General features: G+C 42.8%; 1 protein-coding gene across 1 annotated transcript in view; it reads left to right on the top strand.

The window, feature by feature from the left end:
- Positions 1 to 4,984: 4,984 nt before the first annotated feature.
- The window catches only part of LOC112237859 (forkhead box protein N3-like), a 143,284-nt gene continuing 139,420 nt past the window's right edge, over positions 4,985 to 8,848 (top strand). Inside the window, exon 1 of the mRNA XM_042325191.1 lies at positions 4,985 to 5,216. The gene's annotated coding sequence lies outside the window, so the exon portion shown is untranslated. The remainder of the gene's footprint in view (positions 5,217 to 8,848) is intronic.

Below are 8,848 nucleotides of genomic sequence, written 5' to 3'. Positions count from 1 at the left end.
TGCTTATTTAAGATGGTGAGTAAGGCATTTAAAAAAATAACCAGGTATCCTCTACTGACAGGATGAGATCAATAACCTTCCAGGATACCCCGGCCAGGTCGATTAGAAAGGCCTGCTCGCTGAAGTGTTTCAGGGAGCGTTTGACAGTGATGAGTGGAGGTCGTTTGACCGCTGACCCATTACGGATGCAGGCAATGAGGCAGTGATCGCTGAGATCTTGGTTGAAAACTGCAGAGGTGCATTTGGAGGGCAAGTTGGTTAGGATGATATCTATGAGGGTGCCCATGTTTACGGCTTTGGGGTGGTACCTGGTAGGTTCATTGATAATTTGTGTGAGATTGAGGGCATCAAGCTTAGATTGTAGGATGGCTGGGGTGTTAAGCATGTTCCAGTTTAAGTCTCCTCTAGCAGCACGAGCTCTGAAGATAGATGGGGGGCAATATGTTCACATATGGTGTCCAGAGCACAGCTGGGGGCCGAGGGTGGTCTATAGCAGGGGGCAACGGTGAGAGACTTGTTTTTAGAGAGGTGGATTTTTAAAAGTAGAAGTTCAAATTGTTTGGGTACAGACCTGGATAGTAGGACAGAACTCTGTAGGCTAACATTGCCCCCTTTGTCCGTTCTATCTTGTCTGAAAATGTAGTTAGGGATGAAAATGTCAGAATTTTTGGTGGTCTTCCTAATCCACGATTCAGACATGGCTAGAACATCCGGGTTGGCAGAGTGTGCTAAAGCAGTGAATAAAACAAACTTAGGGAGGAGGCTTCTGATGTTAACACGCATGAAACCAAGGCTATTTCGGTTACAGAAGTCATCAAAAGAGAGCGCCTGGGGAATAGGAGTGGAGCTAGGCACTGCAGGGCCTGGATTCACCTCTACATCACCAGAGGAACAGAGGAGGAGTGGGATAAGGGTACGGCTAAAAGCTATGAGAATTGGTCGTCTAGAACGTCTGGAACAGAGAGTAAAAGGAGGTTTCTGGGGGCGATAAAATAGCTTCAAGGTATAATGTGCAGACAAAGGTATGGCAGGATGTGAATACAGTGGAGGTAAACCTAGGTATTGAGTGATGATGAGAGAGATATTGTCTCTCGAAACATAATTGAAACCAGGTGATGTCATCGCATGTGTGGGTGGTGGAACTGAAAGGTTGGATAAGGTATAGTGAGCAGGGCTAGAGACTCTACAGTGAAATGAGCCAATAAACACTAACCAGAACAGCAATGGACAAGGCATATTGACATGAGTAGTGAGGTTGGTTGGGGTCACAGCGATTCAGACAGCTAGCCGGGCCATCGGTAGCCAGCTAGCAGAGGATGGAGGTCTGTTTTTAGCCACCTCGTGCATTTCCGTCGGTAGATTAGTGGGGTTCCGTGTAGTAGAGGGGATCAATCCAATTGGCAAAATAGATATAGTTATAGTGACCCAAGAAATATTGTCCGATAGACCTATTCAGATAGCAGCCGATAAGACAGCCAACGATTAGCGGGCCGCAGATGGGCGTTCAGGTAACGTCGCGACGGAGGGGCCAGTTGGATAACTCCCTCGGGCAGATAACATCAGTAGTCCAGTCGTGAAGGCCCGGTGGGGCTCCGCATTGGCAGTATAATGGGTCCGGATAGGTGATTGTAGCCCAGGAGTGGCTGATGGAACTTTTCGGCTGGCTAGCTCCGGAATAATTAATGTTTGCTCTGGGATCGACGTATTCCAATAGTCACACGAATAGCACATTGTACAACACTGCCATTAGATTTTTGAGCTAAAGGATAGCTGATGACCACAAACCGTGGTTAGCTGAATACTAACGTTAGCCAGTAAACTGGCTAGCTTCTGGTTAGCTTCTGGTTAGCTTCTGGCAAGCTTCTGGTTAGCTTCTATTGTGGATTTCAGATTTGAGGTAAATAATACTTTTAAAAAAAATTGGTGATGCGGGTTGCAGGAGAGTGTTTTGAAGTTGAGTTTTTGGAAAAGAAAATATATAAAAGATATGCGAAGAAAGGTGTCAATATATATATATATATATACGGGACACGACAAGACGAGGACAAAGGACGTCTGACTGCTATGCCTTCTTGGGATATAATGGGATATAAATAATATGCAGTGCCTTTGGAAAGTATTCAGACCCCTTGACTTTTTCAACATTTTGTTACGTTACAGCCTTATTCTAAAATGTATTAAATAAAGAAAATGTCCTCAGCAATCTACACACAATACCCCATAGTGACAAAGTGAAAACAGGTTTTTAGAAATTGTTACTATTTTATTAAAAATAAAAAACATACATACCTTATTTACATAAGTATTGAGACCCGTTGCTATTAGCCTCGAAATTGAGCTCAGGTGCATCCTGTTTCCATTGATCATCCTTGAGATGTTTGTAGAACTTCATTGGAGTTCACCTGTGGTAAATTCAGTCGATTGGACATGAACTGGAAAGGCACATACCTGTCTATATAAGGTCCCACTGTTGACCGAGCATGTCATGGCAAAAATGAAGCCATGAGGTCGAAGGAATTGTCCGTAGAGCTCCGAGACAGGATTTCCATTGATCATCCTTGAGATGTTTGTAGAACTTCATTGGAGTTCACCTGTGGTAAATTCAGTTGATTGGACATGAACTGGAAATGCACATACCTGTCTATATAAAGGTCCCACTGTTGACCAAGCATGTCATAGCAAAAATGAAGCCATGAGGTCGAAGGAATTGTCCGTAGAGCTCCGAGACAGGATTGTGTCGATGCACAGATATGCAGCTTTGAAGGTCCCCAAGAACATAGTGGCTTCCATCATTATTAAATGGAAGAAGTTTGGAACCGCTTTTCCTAGAGCTAGCCGCCCGGCCAAACTGAGCAGTTTGGGGAGAAGAATCTTGCTCAGGGAGGTGAACAATAACCAAATGGTCACTCTGACAGAGTGCTCCAGAGCACTCAGGACCTCAGACAGGGCGACGGTTCACCTTCCAACAGAACAACGCCCCTAAACACACAGCCAAGACAATAAAGGAGTGGCTTCAGGACAAGTCTCTCAATGTCCTTGAGTGGCTCAGTCAGAGACCGGACTTGAACTCGATCTAAAATCTCTGGAGAGACCAAAAATTACTGTGCAGTGACGCTCCACATCCACACCTGACAGATCATGAGAGGATCTGCAGAGAAGAATGGGAGAAACTCCCCAAATAGAGGTGTGCCAAGCTTGTAGGGTAATACCCAAGAAGACTTGAGGCTGTAATCGCTGCCGAAGGTGTTCAACAACGTACTGAGTAAGAGTAAGAGAGAGAGAGAGAGAGAGAGAGAGAGAGAGAGAGAGAGAGAGAGAGAGAGAGAGAGAGAGAGAGAGAGAGAGAGACAGGCTATGTGCTCACTGCCCACAAAATTAGGTGGAAACTGAGCTGCACTTCCTAACCTCCTGCCCAATGTATGACCATATTAGAGAGACATATTTCCCTCAGATTACACAGATCCACAAAGAATTCGAAAACAAATCCAATTTTGAAAAACTCCCATATCTACTGGGTGAAATTCCACAGTGTGCCATCAAAGCAGCAAGATTTGTGACCTGTTGCCACGAGAAAAGGGCAACCAGTGAAGAACAAACACCATTGTAAATACAACCCATAACATTTAACCATGTGTATGTGACAAATTTTGATTTATTTTATTTATGCTTATTTATTTTATCTTGTGTCCTTTAACCATTTGTACATTGCTAAAACACTGTATATATATAATATGACATTTGTAATGTCTTTACTGTTTTGAAACTTCTGTATGTGTAATGTTTACTGTTAATTTTAGTTGTTTTTCACTTTATATATTCACTTTGTATGTTGTCTACCTTACTTGCTTTGGCAATGTTAACACATGTTTCCCATGCCAATAAAGCCCTTGAATTGAATTGAATTGAATTGAGAGAGAGAGAGAGAGAGAGAAAGAGAAAGAGAAAGAGAGAGAGAGAGAGAGAGAGAGAGAGAGAAAAAAAAAGAGAGGTAATGTATTATAATTTGCTCTCCCTTTAATGCTCTTTTTTAATGAGCTGAAGATTAGTGACATTTATAATTGTACTGTTGGAGGTGTGTTTGTGTTTGACTGAATACGATTAGTTGATGAGGAATGTTCTAATGACGTCCTGCCTTGTTCATTTTTTATTTGTCTTTAACCTTTATTTAGCTAGGAAAGTCAGTTAAGAACAAAGTCTTATTTACAATGACGGTCTACCAAAAGGCAAAAGACCTCCTGCGGGGATGGGGGCTGGGAATAATGAATGAAAATATAGGACAAAACACACATGACAAGAGAGACACCACAACAATACAAAAAGAGAGACCTAAGACAAACAACATAGCAAGGCAGCAACACACGACAACACAACATGGTAGCAACACAACATGGTAGCAACACAACATGGTAGCAACACCACATGACAATCTTCAGTTCAGGAGGTTAAAGGCCAAATTGACCTTAAGTCAGTTGGGCCTGAGCTGAACAGAAACAGTAAACCTATATAAGTGCATGGTGGGATGAATGGGGGAAATGTCAGTATTTATTGGCCTACTGTTGTAAACTCTGCCTTAATTTAAGTCAGTTTTAGACTGATTGAAAGTGCTAACTATAATGACTGATGTATAGTTACATGAGGTGTTTTCTGTGGCAAAAAAAAACAACTACTGAAAGGTTCAATCTCCATTTGCAAAAAAAAAGAGTTAATTAAAATGATCCATGGCTTGACAGCGATATACTAACTCCAGTTACACGGTCTCCGCATCCACTTCTCTACAAAACAAATGTTGATGTCTTGAAACACACCCTAGTTTATTATGTTTAACTCTTTACTTTTGGGCTCAACACCACCACCACCACGCTGTGTGTGTGTGTGTGTCAGCCGCCAGCTTTGGGCCGAGGTCATGTGCACTTCTCATTTGCTGACGAGAGAGTCCGTTTTACCCTCCTCTCTCACATTCGCTCTCTCTCTCTCACACACATTCTGCATCGGGGAGGAGGAAGAGCTCAAATAACCAGAGTCCTGGAAATGCGCTGATGAGGACTATGATTTATGACCGCACTTGGTTCGCATTCCCCGGGCTATCTCTCTATAAACCTCGGTGTTTAATTAGGGCGGAGGAATACAATGGAATATTTTAAAGGAATTAACGCAGGAGTGGTTGTTCCAAATACGTCTTCTATTTGTACCTCCTGATTCAAAGGCTAGATCGTCAGGTAAGGAGAGAAAACAGAGTTCGGAATCCTCGTTGGGAATATCTGACAATCGAGTAGATGAGTTAATCTTTTACTGATCAATAGGCTATAACATTATATCCATATCGCTTTACTTGTGCTTGAAGCCTTGACATGTGACATACCAATCACAGTCGTAAGCTACATTTGACAAAATACCAAAAATCGAATATACTTTTATTTAAAAACGAATATGATTTTAGATGTATTATTTACAGTCTATTAATATATGGTAGGCTATGCTATAAAGTGGTACTATGTATAGGTTAGGTTGCAGACATTAGCCTAGGCTAAAGCGTCGGCTACATAGTTTATCGTTTCCCAAAGTTTTTGTTAATCTTCTGTTATTTTGTAACGTTACCATTCCTGTTCGGAACGGTGCTTTGCGCATCTGTTATTCATGCACGGGGGCGCAGTAGGCTATAGTCGCGGCTACCACGGTTGGCATTTTACTTTTAACTTAGGATATCTGCAGTTAAAGTTTACATTCATAGTTGAATGCATGCAGTAGCATAGTCCTGGTAATATAGCCTTGCTTACACGAGATATGAATTGAATGGACTGGCAAAATATTTTATTCTGTACGCTTGTCATGTTTACCTACCGGTTGTCTTTCCCACAGTTTCCTACATACTGTATCTACAACCAGCAGCCTATTATACTCTAATACTGAACTAGCACGACGGAACGATGAAGCAGAGTCCTGCATTTAGATGGATAAAATACATACCTGTAATTGTTGTGAACTAAGCTATTACATCAATGATCAGGGGCCCTCCGAGTGGCGCGGCGGTGTAAGGCTAGAGCTGTCACTTCTTTTAATTTAACTGGGCAAGTCAGTTAATAAGAACAAATTGTTATTTACAATGTCAGCCTAACCCGGGCCAATTGTGCGCTGCCCTATGGGACTCCGAATCACGGCCGGATGTGACGCAGCTTGGATTCAAACCAGACTCTGCAGTGACACCTCTTGCTCCGAGATGCGCGACTCAGGAGCTCACTATATTCCCTGGTTTGATTCCAGGCTGTATCACAACAAGTCGAGTCTCATAGGGTGGTGCACAATTGGCCCAGTGTCATCCAGGTTAGGGTTTGGCCAGGGTAGACTCATTGTAAATAACAATTTGTTCTTAACTGACTTGCCAGGTTAAATAAAGGTTCATGCTCATGGTCCTATTGGCAGTTTAGTAGAAAGGTGATGTATAATTCCATTTTTATTGGAGAGTCTTTGGGAAAGGGTTCCCGCAGGTATGTGATGGACTGACAGGTAGCCCCTTTCTGCAGTTAAATGACCTAGTGGCCTCATGGGTTGAATGTTATTCATATTTTTCATAATTTCATAATGAATCAACTGTTTTTTTTAGACTGAAAATCCAGTGTTTCAATGCAAAATGGTTTTGTTATATTTCAGTCTTCGTTGATGTAGATACAGTGTAATATTGGGATGCAAACTCAAAATGGGAATATATTTCAACTCTATATCTGACATGATACAGGGACCTTCTTCTTTTTTAAAGCCCATAACCATGTGTGTGAGGCTTATACTTTTGTTTCAAAGTAGATTTGTTTAAGACTACCAAGAAACATTCTGTGTCTGTGATTTAGCCCACTACAGTAAAAGGGCAGGCAACAACACAAAGCTCTAGCAGCCCAAAGGTCTTGAGTTCAAATCTCATCATGGACAATTTTAGCTAATTAGTCACTTTTCAACTGCTTACTACTTTTGCTACTTCTGCAATTACTTAGCATGTTAGCTAACCCTAACCCTTTTTGCTAATCTTTCCCCTAACCCTAACCCTTTAACCTAACTCCTAAACTTAACCCTAACCCCTAGCCTCGCTCACAATAGTTCGCTAGCTAACATTAGCCACCTAGCTCGAATTCGTTACATATCATATGTTTAGCAAAATCGTACCATATTGTACTTTTTGCAAATTCGTAACATAATTGTACGTTTTGCAAATTCATAACATATAATTATATTTATTGAGCTATTTTGGGAATGTTCCACTCCACTTGCAATAGGCTACAGCTCCAATCTATCAGAATGCTACTTGAAGAAGGCCATTGAAATTGTAGTGTATGCCTAGCCTATCTGTTTATCACATTGGACATTCTCCTCCAGAAAAGTGTCAACATTTCCTCTTTAACTAATAACTAGTTCAACACAGCAAGTGCATGTTGTGGTGGTGTTCAACATTCTTTAAGAAAATGTACAGTGATGTCCTCCTGAGTGACGCAGCTGTCTAAGGCGCTTGGGGCGTCACTACAGCCTCGGGTTTCGATCCCAGGCTGTGTTACAGTCGGCTGTGACCGGGAGACCCATGAGGGTGTGCGCAGTTGTCCGTGTTAGGGGAGGGTTTGGTCGGCCAGGATTTCCTCGTCCCATCACACTCTAGTGACCCCTTGTGGCATGCCAGGCACCTGCGAGCTGATCTCATTGCCAGCTGGATGGTGTTTCCTCCGACAGATTGGTGTGGCAGGCTTCTGGGTTAAGCTAACAGTGTGTCAAGAAGCAGTGCAACTTGACAGGGTCATGTTTCGGGGGATGCATGGCTCTCAACCTTCGTCGAGTCCATACAGGAGTTGCAGCTATGGGACAAGACGGTTACTACCAAAAAGTGTCAACGTAAACGAAATGTCAAGGGGAAGCGGTATGGGTTTCAACCATAGCCCAGCCGGAACACGCTTGAGTACTTCTCTCATATACTTTTGGGAAGAAACCTGCTTGCACCCATTTTTTATAAAAGGGAGCACGGGGTCCAATCTGGATGTGACGTGTTTACCATGGCGTGTTTACCATGTGACGTGTTTATGATGGTGTGTTTACCATGTGGCGTGTTTACCATGACGTGTTTACGATGGTGTGTTTACCATGTGGCGCGTTTACCATGGCGTGTTTACGATGGTGTGTTTACCATGTGGCGTGTTTACCACGTGACGTGTTTACGATGGCTTGTTTACCATGTGACGTGTTGACGATGGCGTGTTTACCATGGCGTGTTTACCATGGCGTGTTTACCATGGCGTGTTTACCATGTGACGTGTTTACCATGTGATGTGTTTACCATGGCGTGTTTACCATGTGACGTGTTTACCATGGCGTGTTTACCATTGCGTGTTTACGATGGTGTGTTTACCATGTGGTTTACGTGTTTTTACCATGACGTGTTTACCCATGGCGTGTTTACCATGTGGCGTGTTTACCATGTGACGTCTTTTTACCATGTTTACCATGTGACGTGTTTACCATGGCGTGTTTACCATGGCGTGTTTACCATGTGATGTGTTTACCATGGCGTGTTTACCATATGACGTGTTTACCATGGCGTGTTTACGATGGTGTGTTTACCATGACGTGTTTACCATGTGTTTACCATGGCGTGTTTACCATGTTGCGTGTTTACCATGTGCGTGTTTTACCATGGCGTGTTTACCATGTGACGTGTTTTTACCATGTGGCGTGTTTACCATGCGTGTTTACCATGTTGCGTGTTTACCATGGCGTGTTTACCATGGCGTGTTTACCATGTGACGTGTTTACCATGGCGTGTTTACCATGGCGTGTTTACCATGGCGTGTAAAACTGTAAAACCGGTGTCATCCACCTCCAC

Source organism: Oncorhynchus tshawytscha, linkage group LG08 (genome assembly GCF_018296145.1).
Source record: "Oncorhynchus tshawytscha isolate Ot180627B linkage group LG08, Otsh_v2.0, whole genome shotgun sequence".
Classification (NCBI taxonomy): domain Eukaryota; kingdom Metazoa; phylum Chordata; class Actinopteri; order Salmoniformes; family Salmonidae; genus Oncorhynchus; species Oncorhynchus tshawytscha.
The sequence above is the reverse complement of the archived record's forward strand: the minus strand, read 5'-3'. Positions and strand labels throughout refer to the sequence as shown.